General features: G+C 37.9%; 1 long non-coding RNA gene across 1 annotated transcript; it reads right to left on the bottom strand.

Annotated features, from left to right (window-relative positions):
* Positions 1 to 6,723: 6,723 nt before the first annotated feature.
* Positions 6,724 to 15,489, bottom strand: LOC121823673 (uncharacterized). The gene is made up of 3 exons (XR_013045730.1): positions 15,342 to 15,489; positions 11,269 to 11,400; positions 6,724 to 7,131 (listed from the first exon to the last, which is right to left on the bottom strand). It is a non-coding gene; the product is annotated as an uncharacterized LOC121823673 (long non-coding RNA).
* Positions 15,490 to 15,859: the final 370 nt, after the last annotated feature.

Raw genomic sequence — 15,859 nt, 5'->3', positions numbered from 1 at the left:
CCTCAGATCTCCAGACAAACTTTATTTATTAACAGACAGATAAAATCACATTTAAACACAATTAAAATATCACCAGAAATGTAGGCATACATTCTGAGGCCATGGGCAGAATGCAGTCTTTTCGTTGTTTCTATAATTCAACATCAATTGATTTTACCTCAGTTCCTGATGGAATTCTTATTCTAGATGCAACATTCTCATCTTTCAAACTTTTACAGATTAACTCATTAGTCTCTGGTTATAGGATACAGCTGTTTTTCTAGTCCAAAGTCTCAAAATCTTCTATAGTTTTCTTGCAACCCAATTTCAAAAGCCTAAGAACCACATGGTCAGGTTTATCCTAGCAATAGCCCCATTCCTTATAATTACTTTTCTCATTTTTATGGCCCAATGTCTAGACAGAAACTACTTAAGAAAGAAAGGATTTCTTTGGCTGACAGTTTGAGGGGACACAGTTCATTGTGGCAGGGAAGTCATTATAGCAAGAGTTAGAGCCAGCTGGTCTTATTTTGTCTATGGTCAGAAAGGATGCAGGTGGGTACATGTGCTGTGACTCATGTATTTGGTTTCTTTTTATTCATTCTAGAACTTCATACGATGGAAGGGTATGTCCTAGAGTTAGAGTGGGTCTTCCACCTAAATTAACCCAATCACCAAGAAACTACCTCAAAGACATGTCTAGACATTTGTTTTCTGGATGACTGTAGATACTTTCAAATTGACAACCACAGAAGACAAGAACTTACTATTGACCCTTGTATGTTAAAAAGCTACACAGAATCTCATATGTAGTAGGTGATTAATATGGGGATTAGATAGACACACAGCATCTGCATTCACTGGACAGAAACAGAAGTTGTGGACGGTGCTGCATTCTGTTAGGATTGTCCTTTGTGGACTAGTGAGCTTGTTTTTTTTTTTTTCTAGGCAAATTTACAAGAAGGAACATGTGATAGACATTTAAATTGGTGTCATAACCGAATAACTCTGCTGCTTCCAAATTTATTTTGATTGACTCATTCACTAGAGCATACATGTTTTCCTTTTCTCCTTAGAATACAGTGCTGACTTTCAATTCTTTATAGAGATATGTTGTCATGTTTTATACAATCTAGACACTCTAGACTGAACTGAGATCAATTGTACTTTTATACTCAAGAGAAAATATCTTCGATTTTCAATTAATCATCAAACATATAAACATGAAAAGCTAAAGTTATGATTCAAGGGCTGGAGAGATGGCTCAGCCATTAAAGGCTAGGCTAACAACCAAAATAAAGTTATGATTCAATAACAAAGAAAACTAAGGAATGATCCTGCTCTATGTTTGGTGATTTAAATGTATTTTTAAAATTCATATATTATTTTGATTTCTAATGACCTTTTATTGTAATGTTGATAATCCCTTGAGAAATAGTAAGATGGTTTGAAATTTTAATGCTTGATGTCAGTTAAGGAAATGATTTTATGGCAAGCTTCAAAATTCCCCAGGATAAATGGAGTTCTGATGCAAAGGGGCTGTTGACGTATGTCAGTGATGCCCTTCTTGAAATGTAAGGCAGAGTCCTGCCTTTTGCATATTACATAAGAGAGTCATTAAAAGTAGATTATCTTTCAAAGATAAGTCAGAGATTAATGGGTAAAACCATAGTGATGCATGAAATGAGCCTGATGATATAGTTGACAAACAGATCCAGCATAAATATCCAGGAAACAAGAATGATAAAAAACTGATTAATGAATGATCAATTTTAGGGAAAAAAAAGGCTTACCTAAAGAAATAGATACTCTAGTGAAGATTTATAATACTTAAAGCATTGTGTTTCATTAGTTTTCCTTGGAATACAAATGCTAAAAACATTTGCATATTATTTTCTTAATAATTTTTTTGTGTCCATCACCTTTTCTACCAATAGTAAGATTTAGATCACACTGGATTAGTTCAGAGAAGAACAATAAGAATTTATTTCTGCACCTGTGGGTTTTTTTTTAAATATTTTATTTTTTGGCTACTCCTTCCCACATGACCTAGATTGAAAATATAAGGAAAGCTCAATGCTAAGAGAAAGGGTCTCACATTTGTTCAGCGTAGAATTCTTTTCTCTGTAAGTAAATACTTGATTCTCTAGAGGTTTTAAAATCTCTCAAGAAAAATTACTCAACCAGTGAATCAGTTAAAGTTATTAGGAAGAGGGCACTGGCCAGCTGTTCTCGTCCTCAGGGGACAGGACTGAAAGAAATAAAGTTACACAGGAAATGGAAAGTTATAAGGAAGGAAAGGTCCCTGGTGACAAGGCTGATAGAAGCCTAAAGGGTTCAAGCTTCACCAAGTGTTAAGAGGGAGCCAGTGGTTGAGAGCAAGTCTATAATCAGAGATATAGCCTGACTCTGCACCCCGCCCCCCCTCAGCCAAATTTGTGCCCTTGGAGAATTCCAACTTGCCTAGCCTCTCTTGCATCACTTGTAAAAAAAAGAAGGCACAGTATTTAAAGCTACTGTGTAGAGATGTTTTGAAGAGTGCAAATAACCTCTATGAAATCCTTGACATATAGTTGACGTCAATAATTAGTTGTCATGATTATGATCTCTACCAGTGCTTTAGGGATATCAGTTCAGGATTATTTTAGTAACTATAATATCATCTGCCTTTACTTGAAAGTAAGAACACATTGGTAATGTAATATATGGAGTAGTTTTTAGAAAACATAAATATCAACGGTTCTTTCATCTTTAATAATAGGAGCAAAAGAATTTTTAATATTTTCCAGAGAAAGAAATCCATTTTTCTCTCATGACATTTCATAATGTGCTTCTGCCCATAACCTTGCATCCTAATTTACAATCATAACATGCTAATTTTATGCTTGTAATCTTAGATTAGATTAAGTGCCAGAATTTTAGAAATATAAATGACAAAATATATTTCTTTGGGAGTATATTTATATAGGCATAAATACTTCCAGTGATCTTAAATTATATTCAGCATGCATATCTAAAACTTAATCACATCATGCTAAGTTTGGTCTTTTCAAAGTAATATGTAAATGTTTAAAAGAGAGAATTTTTTTTCTTTTTAATATTAATTATGGAATTTGGGAAAGAACTATATCTTTCGTTCTTTAAAGTTTCCATCTTTTTGCTTATTTGTACAAAAATAAGAAATAGTTCTGCTCTCTGAGTTTTGTTTTGGATGTTCCCCTGCAATTAAATATACAAATTGTATCAGCATACATTATGTGCAGGACCAGAACTGTACACTGAAAATGATGTAGATACACTATGTATTTTTCAGCCATGGAAATATAAGGCTTAAATTAGATTGATTTAGGAAAGGATCTAATGTAACCTGATGGCTTTTCCTAGAAGATGGAACCTCTTTGATTTTTGTATTGTGGACATATTCATCTTAGATTGGATATTCAGTACATTTTACATATTCATCTAAGGTTGGATTCTTGGTACTTCTCAGCAACAATGAAAGGCAGTGGATCTTCTGTCTGCTTAGTAAACACTGTTTTTTTATTTTTCCTTGTGCAGTTCTCTTTAGCTTTCCATCAAAATTTTAAGTGGTATACATCTTCCAAAATGCTTGTTAGTAATGTTTAAATAATTATTTCAGTGTACTGTGTACTTTGATGAGGCTCAAGACAATAATAGAAAAGAAAAAGGCACATTAGTAATGATGCAATTCAATACTTCCTGAAAGGGTAAGATTTTATTCACAAGAAGTAACCATTTCTTTACATCTTATTTCTTTCATTTCTCCAACCATTCTTCCATTAAAATTCATCGAGGTTTAACATCATTTTACTTTTAAGGACATTCTTTTTAAAAAAAAAATAGTTACAAAATTATCAACACCCAACTAGCTTCACATATCCCTGGGTCCTTCCTTCAATTTTAGAAGCATCTTCAAGTTAGTCTATTCTGCCATGCTATTCAAAAATCCCTGGTGCAGGAGTGGGCTTTTTGGAGCCCACTACCTATGATGAGATACCTCATGCAGCCTTGAGGTAGGGGGAAGGGCTTGGACTTGCCTCTACTGGATGTGCCTCCCCATGGGAGGCCCTTGCCTTCTTATAGTGGGGAGTAGGGGGTGGGTTGGGAGGAGGAGGCTGGGGGGCGGAGCAGGAGGAGGGAAGAGGGGGATCTTTGGTGTGTAAAATGAGTGAAAAAAAATTCTTAATAATAAATAAATAAATAAATAAATAAAGGCAATTTAAAATGAATGAGGTTTATTTTGTCTCGTGGTTCTATATGTCCAGGAGCACTACACTGGCATCAGTTCAAGACAATACTTAAGGCCTGTTGTAGCTCAAGACAGAAAGTGCAAGGGCAAACATATGCATGGAAGAGGGGAACCAGGAGGCACAGCCTTGCTTTTGTGACAGCCTCCCCTTGTAGTTCCTAATCCAGTCCCAGGAGTACAAGAGCTCATGAGAAGGCATTCATGCGTTCATGAGGGCCTTGGCATGGTGACACCTCCCACTCTGTTGGGAGTTGTGCAGCCTAGTTTCTGACCAGTATATGAGTGCTTGTCCAACGCGTCTCCAGATGAGGCAAAGCCCACGGGGACAGTCTCACTAGACAAGGACCAGTGGACTTTGGGACAGTGCAGAATACTACTGGGACCACGTGGCCTGCACACTTTCTTCTCCCTCAATATTGATGATTCTCTTGGTGGTTTTTAGCATCCCATTGTCAGTCACACATGGAACAAATGTGATCATTCCTTGAAACCCCATTTTTCTAGAATATTTTCCCCTAAAATTCTTTGGGAGCTGATGCTTCTCAGGGTTCTTGTCTGAGGACACCAGCTGTCACTTCAGACCCCGGGAGCTGTTCTGGTTCAGTGCTGACAGGATCGGAGGCAGATCACCCTTATTTCTGTAAATATGCTTTGCTAGGTTTTTAATGATATTGTTCTTGAAAATGCATGCCTATGTTTATCACCTTCTAGTTTTTTAAAGACAAAATGTACCTGGCTAGATATTTGGCCAGGCTAGCAAAATGATATGTGTTGTTTTTGGTTTAAAAAAAAATGTTTTGATGTAAAAATTAGGGAAAAAAAACATATTTGACTTATTTTATTTTTGCCAGAGGTTAGCATGGGTGGGTAGGGAGGAAGGTATTTGCGGGTATGGAAAAACGTGCTTGTTTTTGAAGTATAAGTGAAGACGGAGTGAACTATTTGGGATGGGCAGCTTGTGGTCGGACAATTTATTTCTTTTTGCCGATGCCCCTTCCCCATCTCAGAACCTGAGCCCAGACTGCAGCAGGATTGCAGCACCACTCAGTACTACTTCCCAAATGACTTCAGTGGGAACTAACCATGCTATGGTGATGGGGAAATTCAAATCATATCTGTCATCCACTACTGGTCCGGGCCTAGTTTCCTTTCCTGTTCCTGTAACCATCTACACGACAAAAGCATCTTACAAGAGACATTCTATTGGGCAAAAAAACTACAGGTTACACATCACCATTCAAGAGCACTGAGAACAAATGCATATAAGTTGCATGCTCAATTCGAGCTCTCCTTTTCATTTATTTTGAGATCCCAAACCACAAATGGTGCCATCCACATTCAAGACGATTCTTTCCACATCAGTGAACCCAGTGAAGAATATGCCTCCCAGGCATGTCCACAGGCCAGCCTTATCTAGACAATTCCTCATTAAGATTCCCTCCCTATGTGACTCTACACTGGGTTAACGCTGACAAGCAAAAGTACTCATCACAGTCCCTAAAGTTTAAATTTTATATTAGAGTCTCCATTGTACACACTCATGCAAGCATGTACGCAATGACATGTGCCCCTGTTATCTATTCCGTTTCTGTAGCCTACTCTCTACTTTGAAGTTTTTATTGCCATGATAACTTGTATATATAACTTTCTTTGTGAGAAGCTAATAGATTTTTAATTGAGCAAAAATAGTAGAATTTTTCTGTTTATTCCATAAATGTATTTCCTATTCATTTTATTTTTTATTAAAAATTTAATTTAATATATTATTTGGATTGTGTCCCTCTACCTACCTACACACCAAACTTTATGTTCTCTTTCTCTCTCTCTCTCTCTCTCTCTCTCTCTCTCTCTCTCTCTCTCTCTCTCTCCTCTCTTTCTCTGTCTCTTATCAATTAAAAAATTGAAAATCAAATGAAACGAAAAACCAATTAAGCAAAAACTGACAGTGTTATATAATCGTGTGACTTTAATGCTGGCAATATTTAACATTTATTACCTAAGCACAGTCAACAGATGTTCTCCTTCTCATATTAATGTCCCTGAGCTTCATACAGACAATTCACATTTCTTTTCCCATTTGACAAACGAGAAGTCACAGAGGGGTTAAATAACTTTCTGGCGTTGGAAACTGTTGACAAATGATGGCCCAGGCTTGATTCTCCAAAGCCTGGTTCTAAAACCTTAAGTAGTTTTGTCAATTCATTGTGTCTCATTGGTTTAGTCATGGTATGAGTTCCTTCATTAGACATTAAGCACAGGTAACTTCATTTTTAGGCACTTTGTGAACAGTGACAGTACTCTATGGTGGTATTTTATTTGTACTGAAATGTGATTTTCATTGTATGTTAATAAATAAAGTTGCCCAGGCGTCAGAGCTATTAGAGCCATAGCAAGAGCGTGGCAGCAGCGGAGGCGCCGCACGCCTTTAATCCCAGCACTTGGTAGAAGAGCTAGGTAGATCTCTGTGTGTTCGGGGATACAGCCAGCATTGGAGACATACGCCTTTAAGACCTGGAGGGCTGTACTTACAGGCAGTGACAAGGCAGTCATGTGTTTGAGTTTACAACCAATGAGAAGGCAGAAGAGAAAGACTATTTAAAGACAGACACACAGGAAGTAGCTCTCTTTCGGGGAGGTAGGAGGTAAGATTTTAGCTCTGAGCTCTGACCTCTTGGCTTTCTCTTTTACATTGGTTCTGTGTTTCTTATTTTAATAAGATGGTTGGTTACATCTACAGTACTCTCTCATGAACAAAGAGATGGGCTGGTGGAAATAAAAATAAGCATTTTCTGAGTGCACAGAATACCACCAGTCCAGCTTTGTTTGGGAGACTTCTTTTCTGTCCTCTTGTCCTCCCATCTCCTTTCTGGCAGGGAGAGTATCTGAAGAATTAATGAAAGAGTAATTCATGTTAGCTATCCATCATTTGGTTTCAGAATACCATAAATTGATGGCTTGTTAGTGCTCTGATAGCGCCAGGAGATGGAATGGCTGGGGTTTTCACATTTCCGTCTTTCCTTGACTATATAAGCACTGGTCCCCAAACCCAGCAGTTCTGTGTTCTCACTCTTCCATAGAACTTAGATTGGGAACAGAGATGTTTCTAGACATTGAGGTTGTATGATGATTATGTAATCAAGGGCAGAGATTTCCTCATCATTCTACCCTGTAAGAATGATAAACCTATGCACAACATACCCAAAGGCAAAAGAATTCAGCTGGCAAGTAATCAAGATGGCAAATACAGGCAGACAAATCATAAACAGAGTCCGTTTCTTCATTACCAGCCGGTGTCCTCCTATTGGCCTCTTTGTCATGTGTGTTTCCTTCTTCCCTTTCCCCAGAGATAAACCATTTCTCCCAATTCCAATGGTAGAATCATCTCAGGCCAACGGGCGAATGGCATTCTAAAAGCATCTATCCCCTTGTTTTACAGAAACTAAGCAGGTGATACAACTTTGAAGATGTTGTAAAGATTGAAAGCTTAAACAGAAAAGATTATCCCAGATTTTTTTCCCACTGAGTTGGGGTGGGGGAGTGGGGACATGATCTCATCATGTGGAGTTTTAAAATAGAGATTTAACTCTGGCTGGATAGTCATACGTGGAATACAAAGAAAGTAAAAACTAAGAAAGAGTTATCTTACTGCTGGTGAAGCTGAAAGGAGCAATGTGCAGAGGATTGCAGTGTCCTATGGAAACAAGAGGGGTTCCTATATGATAGCTAGGACATAGACTCCAGAAGAAGGACATCGCTACAAAGATAAGAATTGGGGAGCAGATAAAGTCCTGAATTAATATGTATTGTTGACATGAGTATGGTCATGTCAAGGGACTCAGTGCCTCAGACCCATGGGAACAGAGCCTTACCTAGGTCAGGCTCAGGATAATGGAGATCCCTTCCCCTGGTCAGAGCACAGAGACTGACTGTGTCTACAGAAAGCATCATCCACAGCTTCCTCTTCCAGGATGAATGCAGCCTAAGACTGCTCCCATACACAGACCAACTACTGAAATGAGCCAATCAGCTTCCTTATTCACCTGTATGTAGTAGATGCACTGAGTTTCTGGGCTGCTGGTGTGTCTCCATTAGAGCACATGGCCCGCCCAGTCTCAGCTTTGCTGTATGTTGTCTGTCTTCCCTTCCTTCTGCTACACCTCAGTCAAGTCAATCCTAAAAAGCAGTGCAGTTTGTGCAATAAACCTGGGTTCTGCTGATGACCTGTAGAATAAACTCAGCTAGCAAGTCCCTCTCATCCCTAAGTGAGAGGAGCTGACTTTTCTATCAAATGGGTCCTGCAGGTGGGCATCTGTAAACTGAGTTGGAGCTTTTTGTCCCATATGCCCGATTATACCTGGTATTCCCTTTCCAAACTATATTAGTTATATTAATTATATAAAGGATATAATTATATAAAATATATTAATTATAAATGCTTAGCCAATGGCACAGGCTTATTACTAGCTAACTCTTACATTTAAATTAACCCATATATCTTATCTATGCTTTGCCACATGGTTCGTGTCTTGTTACCTCATTTTCTACACATCTTTCTTCCTCCTTGGCTGGCGGGGCTCTGCCCTTCTTCTTCTCCGTCTTCTATTTGATTACCTTGTCATTGGCCAGACAGCTTTATTATCAACCAATGAGAGCAACACGTATTCACAACTTACAGAAGGATCATCCCACAGCAGGCATCAGTTTCCTTCCCACTATCCTGTCATTCTTTCTCTCATAGAGAATCCTGGAGGCCAAGATATGCATGGCAAGCTGCCTCATTCCTTGGACACCAAATATTCTTTCTCAAGACCTTTCCTTCCCCCTTACAAGCTAGCTAATTACAGATGGCACAGGTAAACCTCAGCCAATGAGGAGCAGCCCAGCCCCCTCTTGCATTATGGGTAAAAGGTATCAGCTGATTCAGCTGGGTGTTTTCCCACGGTGGGACAGATAAGCACCCTTCTGTGCAAGGAGTAAAACCATCTTGCTGAGATTTCTTAATTTGAGTATATATCTCTTGATGTGGCACCCTAATTCTTTCTCAGACCCCCATGACTCAGTTCACTGAATAATCCAAGGCTTGCAGATTTGTGATACTCACAGCAGAAGATCACCTGAGCCATGAGGGGCCTGGGCTTCTGCCCCACAGAAAAGTGGAGATAGTAAATTGGGATTTGAAGCTACTAAGTTTTTCGTCATTTATTGTGGCAGCCAAAAAGTGCTACCACACAAGTGGCTGTTCCCATCCATTCATTTGTCTTGCATAGTGACATCTCAGGCTTTAGCTGCATATTAATGGAATTAATTAAGGTCTATTGGCCCCAGAGGGCAAGTAAAACAAAAAGAATTCTGGACCTATGGCTGACTGGAAGACTAAGATAATGCATTAAGAAAAGAAAAGGAAAAAAAAAAGAAAGAAAACGATGTTTTCTCTCTGTGTACTGATTGTGTACAGTTTTTTTTTTCCTGATCGAGGAAACATTTAATACTTTAATTTTTCTCTCTTTACTCATTTTAGTTTTTTTCAGTTGAAAGTATATATATATATATATATATATATATATATATATATGTGTGTGTGTGTGTGTGTGTGTGTATATATGTATATATGTATGTATATGTATATATATGTATTTTTTGTTTTGTTTTGTTGTTGTTGTTTCCAGATAACATAAATTTCAGGAGATCCCAAACAACAAGTAATATCACCACATTACTTCAGAGTCAAATTCTAGTCTTTTGGTTCTGGGGAAAAAAACGGGAAGACAATGGAGCTTTCACTTACAAGGCATTAGGGAGCTTGGTGGAGATGAGGTAGCTAGCCTCGGTTCAGATATGATGCCTTTTTACCACCTGTGTACATAATCCTTTTAGTGTTTTCATAAGCAAGTGATCTCACCCAAGTGTCCTTAATTAGATTTCCTACCGTGAATTGAAAATTCAGAGCAAGAGAACAATTGCCTAATTTCTACAGGGCATTTGTTATTTTATTCAAGTTGCTGTAATTCAAAAGCCGTGTTCTAATCTTATATGGAGTGAAATGTTTTGACATGGGTTCATAAAATTTCTATGAGACGAGGATGTTGAGTTAGTTGAGTTAACCAACTATATCCCCATACTCAGCTTCTATTATCCCATGTGTCCCAGATGCACTTATTGTTACTTTTACGCTGCAATACTTCCTGATGTGGGATCCCTAGCTTCTAACATTATTGTAATAATCTGAAAAAGCAAAGATCGTACATCCTTTGGATTACCTCCTAGAGTGCATGCATTTGCAGCTCAGTAAATATTTGTAGAAGTAAATGAAAAGATCCCATCATTAAAACAACAGAATAAAGTGTCTAGGGAGGGAATGTGTGAAGAAAGGCTACAGACAGACCAGTCAATAGGCAAGGAGCAATAGGAAGCATAGCTTCTAGTAATCCCGAACAGCAGGTAATTATGATTGGCAAAAACCAATTTGATATTTCAAAATATCGAGCCAATGTGTTTGAACGCTCTTAACACAAAGATATGGCATGTGTCTGAGAGGATAGATAAATCGATTACTCCATTTTTATAGTTACACATTATTTACAGGTACTGAAACACTACACTGTACCGCATAAATACAAATATTATGTTTCACATGATCTATTTAAAAATTTTAAAATGCTATAATAACAGCACTTCATTATTTTAGTGCAAGTCTTACTTTGAACATAGCTTAGACAAAGAGAACTGAAAGGTTGAAAGCCATAAAATAGCACAGTAGAAATTTGTTTACTTAATCTGAGCCTATGGTTTCCTGGCCCATGTGAACCCTTTGTGTGAATAAAAACAAGGACTTCCCTTGAGCAAATGAGACTCCATATACTTTATCTGTTGTTTACGTGCACTGTACAAGTTACACAGGCTACATGATGACCCTGGATAGTTGGACTTAATTATAGATAACACTTTAACACACACTTAAGCCAATTAAATGAAGTATCATTTGATTTTTAAAAACCCAATTTTCTCTGCCTTATACTTACTTCCCAGCCCAGAACTGTTTCTGATTGCCTCATTTTGGGGGTGATTGGAGTCACCGTCTTCCGTTTTTATTTGGAGACATTTTCCCCTGGTTTTGGCTTTGTTCTCTTCTTTGATTCTCATGACTCTGATCTCTAAAAGCACAGTTCTTAATTTGATTCTTGTCTTAGCCCAATAAAATCATCTTGATCCACTATGCTATAAGCTACTCATTCATTACCCCCAAAACATACCTTAGGGAAGGAGAAAGAATTAAGCCAACACTGGTGCTTTTAAATGACCTAAATGCACAGGTCATAAATCTGTTTGGAATGCAACCAAATCAGAAGCATTATGCAAAAGTGGACTCAGTGTGATTTTCAAATTGGCCGTGGATACAACTGCATAAAATATAGGGCAAATTTGACTATTTTTTGAGCAAAAATGCCAGAACTAACTAAAACATAAAATTTCTACACCACTGAAAATTTCATTCTGTGAAATAAGAATTTTGCCTATGAAAAACATGAATATATATATACTGAAATTTCACATTATCAACTATTCTTTGTGTATACAAACTAGATAAACAGATGTAGCAGGCTATCTACTACACTTAAATGCTTTTATTAAAGTAATCTAGGGAATACATTATCATTTAATAAACATCTCTTATTCCTAGAGGAGTAGTATGTCTAAAATGATAATGTGATTTTTTTTTTAAATGTAAACATTTTTGGGAAGAAAGACTAAGCCTTTGTTCTAGTTGTGGCCATAGTTGCTTGAGATTTCTTCAATTATATGAATTTCTTTTCCCCAACTTTAATGTTCCAGAAATTCTCTTCGCACAATCCATCACTATCATGATATTTTCATTAGCTAATCCTCAGGAATTCTTGCTGCTGCTTCTGATTTGAAATCAGAAGATGAATGAACTGACAGAAGGAAGAATGAATGCATAATACTTTGTAGCTGTGTTGTTCTAAGTGGCTGATTTCAGTTGGACAGAACTGATGGAGGTTATGAGGGTGCTGATGTTCTTATTTGCCCACATCAGTGAAACTCTGTCAGGTCCTAATCCAATGATTCTGTTAGCTGCTGTGAGACAGGCAGCTGCAGTGAACATCAAGGAGGTTGAGAAATCATCATTTTACCTGCATGATTAGTGTAGCAAGCCACAAGAATATGGTATAAGGAGTACAGCTGTGTATTAAAGCTATACCTTGACCAGGTCAGGGGTCAGTCAAGTGGCAAGCCATCTAGCATGGACTATTTGGTGTTACACAGCTTAATATTCAGCTGTGCTTTGTTATGAATTTCTTGTGCTCACAGTTCCCATAGAATGTGTGTGTGAGCTTCTCTGCTCAAGCCAGTACTTGGATAAGGTCACTTAGGCAAAGACAAGCTTGTGGGAGACCCGTGGCTTTGTTTTTTGTGCAAATGAAGACCAGACCATACCCTTGCCTTGAGGCCTAGTGGCTCTCCAGAGCAATTGACTGAGAACAAAAGAAGTTTTTACATATCAAGGTGGAAGGTAGAGTGGAACAACATTCCTGAGGAGGCAAAAAACCCCATGGCCAAGGGAAAGAAAAACAGGCATTTTCTGTAGAAGCAGACAGAATGGCATGACTAGGGAGAAAAGAACACAGATGTAAGGTAGATAGATGGTAAGGCAGAACTCTTGAGCCAGGAGTAGAGGGCAAGAAGAGATGGAGGGTGAAGAAACAGAGGATGAAGATGAGGCTGGAAGTATAAGAGCTTAGTTGTGAGCAGGACTATGAGAGGGCAGTAAATGAGGGGTTAAAGAGGAACTGAGTGTCAGGACAGAACTGAAGCTATGTAGACAGGATTTCATCCTAGAGAAATAAAGTAGATGGACAATGAGCTTGGTGTATCTAGATTTATTCCTGACCTGAATGCCAGACGGAGCTGCAGCTGTAAAGATAGAATTTTGTCTTAGAGGAATAAAGTTAACAGACATAAGAGCATAGTGTACTTAGATTTTTTCCCTCAGATATCCCACACTGGCCGGACGTAGCATCTTCCCCGGACTCTGGGCAATCCATAGGTTAGAATGTGTAGTCAAGTGCATTGGACTTTTTAGTCCAACGACCTCACTTTGTCTTTAAATGTATTCTTTAGATAGATGTGAAAACAGCATAATGTTGTAAAACACTTGAAAAATTCAAATCCTTTCTCTAATTCATACTTTTGACCAGTAGTTTCAGACTTTGAAGATAATCATTATTAACAATCTTTTCTTTTTAAAAATAATTGTAATATAAAATAGCATCTTTGTGTATTATTCTTTTTACTTGCCCTGATAGGATTGTATTAAGTGCAGTTATAAATATCTTCAGCTATTAACATATTTTATAAATTATTTCAAATTACCAAATCAAGTTCTACAGTATTCTTCATATTATCAAAATATGATTATATTATAATCAAAGAAATGGTGAAATTTAAATTTTAATTGTACTCCACTGATATTTAAAAGTAATTATTTTGGAAGCTACATATTTTTGATATTTTTCATTGTTTTTTTAAAAATGAGCTTTTAGCTGAAATAGAATTACATATCACTTTCCTTCCTCGCTCTAGCTCCTCCCAGCTACTGTTCTTCAAATATCTTCCTCCCATACCTTCATTCTCTATTAAATTGACAACCTCTTTCTTTCATTACTATTTGCTACACACATATTTTATATATATGCATACATACACACATATATGTATATGTGAACATATGTGTGCACATGATAATCATGAATACATACTGTTGTCTATATATAGTTCCAAGGCTTACCACTCTGCATTGGACCACCAAGAAGTGGCTACTCCCTGGGATAGACTAATTTTCCTCCCACCAGTCATTGTTTGCCTGTAGTTCTTTGTCAGTTGTGGGACCCCACGGAATTTTCCCCTTTATACATTAATATGTCCATCAGTATTGTCATTGGTCTTGTTTATGCAGTCATTTGTTGTTGGTTGTTTTTCACTCTTTGGGGAGGGGCCTGCCACCCAGCTCCCAAATAAATCACACACAGAGGCTCATTCTTAATTATAAATGCCCAGCCTTAGTTTGGCTTGTTGCTAGCCAGCTTTTCTTAAATTATCCCAGCTATCTTTTGCCTCTGGGCTTTTTCCTTTTCTTACTTCTGTGTATCTTACTTTCACTCTTACTCCGTGTCAGGCTGTGTGGCTGGGTGGCTGGCCCCTAGCTTCTTCCTCTCCTTGTTCTCTTGCTCTTTCTTCTTTTTCTCCCAGATTTCTCCTTCCATTTATTCTCTCTGTCTGCCAGCCCCGCTTATCCCTTCTCCTGCCCAGCTATTGGTTGTTCAGCTCTTTATTAGACCAATCAGTCGTTTTAGACAGGCATGGTAACACAGGTTCACAGAGTTCAACAAATGCAGCATGAGAGAATGCAACACAGTTTTGCATCATTAAACAAATGTTCCACAACATAAACAAATGTAACACATCTTAAAATAACATTCTACAACAGCCATTTCTAGGAGAAAATATCTCTTATCAAACTTTTTGGTATTCTGGCTTATCCAGTCTTTCCAGGCACCCTTCTCTGATGTTCCCTGAACTACAAATGTAGGAGCTGTGATGTAAATGTATCCGTTTGGTCCAGGCTTCCCCAAACTTGTTAATCTCTGCATTGTATCCTGCAGTGATTTTCTGTTGTGTTCTCCATTTGCTGTAAAGAGACGCTTCTTTGATACACAGGTAGCTACACTTACCTATGGGTACAAGATTTAGAATGTAGTAAAGAATTATTCTGGTCTAGCAAAGTGGTGCTACCCAATTATTTTCTACGGTCCATGACCTCTCTATCCTGGAGAATCTAGCTAGGTTTTCAGTACTGGGTATGATTTCTTTCCTGATGATTAGGGTGTAGAATAATTTCACTCAGAGAGATATTAGTTGCCACCAACATGTGAGTACCATTGATTGCTGTATACCTGTATACACACAGACACACACACAGATACACACACACACACACACACACACACACACACACACACATATATGTTGTGGTAAATTTAAAATAATATGATTCCTTCGGGTTTTATCAAACTACCTTGATGTTGTCTCTTATCCCTTCTCCTTGTATCTCTCCTTCCTCCACAGAGTTGAAGACTTCTTGTTATTTCATTTCCCACTTCATATCACCTGTGTCCTGTTAGTCTCTCCCCTCCCCCACATCCATGCCTTCTTCCTCATGGTTCCTTTATACTTCCCTGGTTTCTCTGGTTACTTGTGTTGTCATAATCACATCTGAAGTTTGGGTGCTAGGGACTACAGATGAGAGAACATGAAGCTTATGTTTTCCTGTATTTGGGTTACTTCACCCAACACAGTCTTTTGTAGGTCCACCCATCTACCTGCAAATTTCATATTTCTTTATATCTGAATAATATTCCACTGTGCATATGTAGCAGTTTTTCATTATCCGTTCATCTTGAATAGATGATGAAGGATATTTAAGTTGTTTCCATTTCCAGGATACTGTGAATAGGGTGGCTATGAACATGACTGAGCAAGTATCTGTGGAGTAGAATGTCAAGTCCCTTAGGCATATGCCAAGGAGTGGTGTAG

The sequence above is a fragment of the Peromyscus maniculatus genome, chromosome 18 (assembly GCF_049852395.1).
Source record: "Peromyscus maniculatus bairdii isolate BWxNUB_F1_BW_parent chromosome 18, HU_Pman_BW_mat_3.1, whole genome shotgun sequence".
In the NCBI taxonomy this organism is placed as follows: Eukaryota; Metazoa; Chordata; class Mammalia; order Rodentia; family Cricetidae; genus Peromyscus; species Peromyscus maniculatus.
The sequence above is the reverse complement of the archived record's forward strand: the minus strand, read 5'-3'. Positions and strand labels throughout refer to the sequence as shown.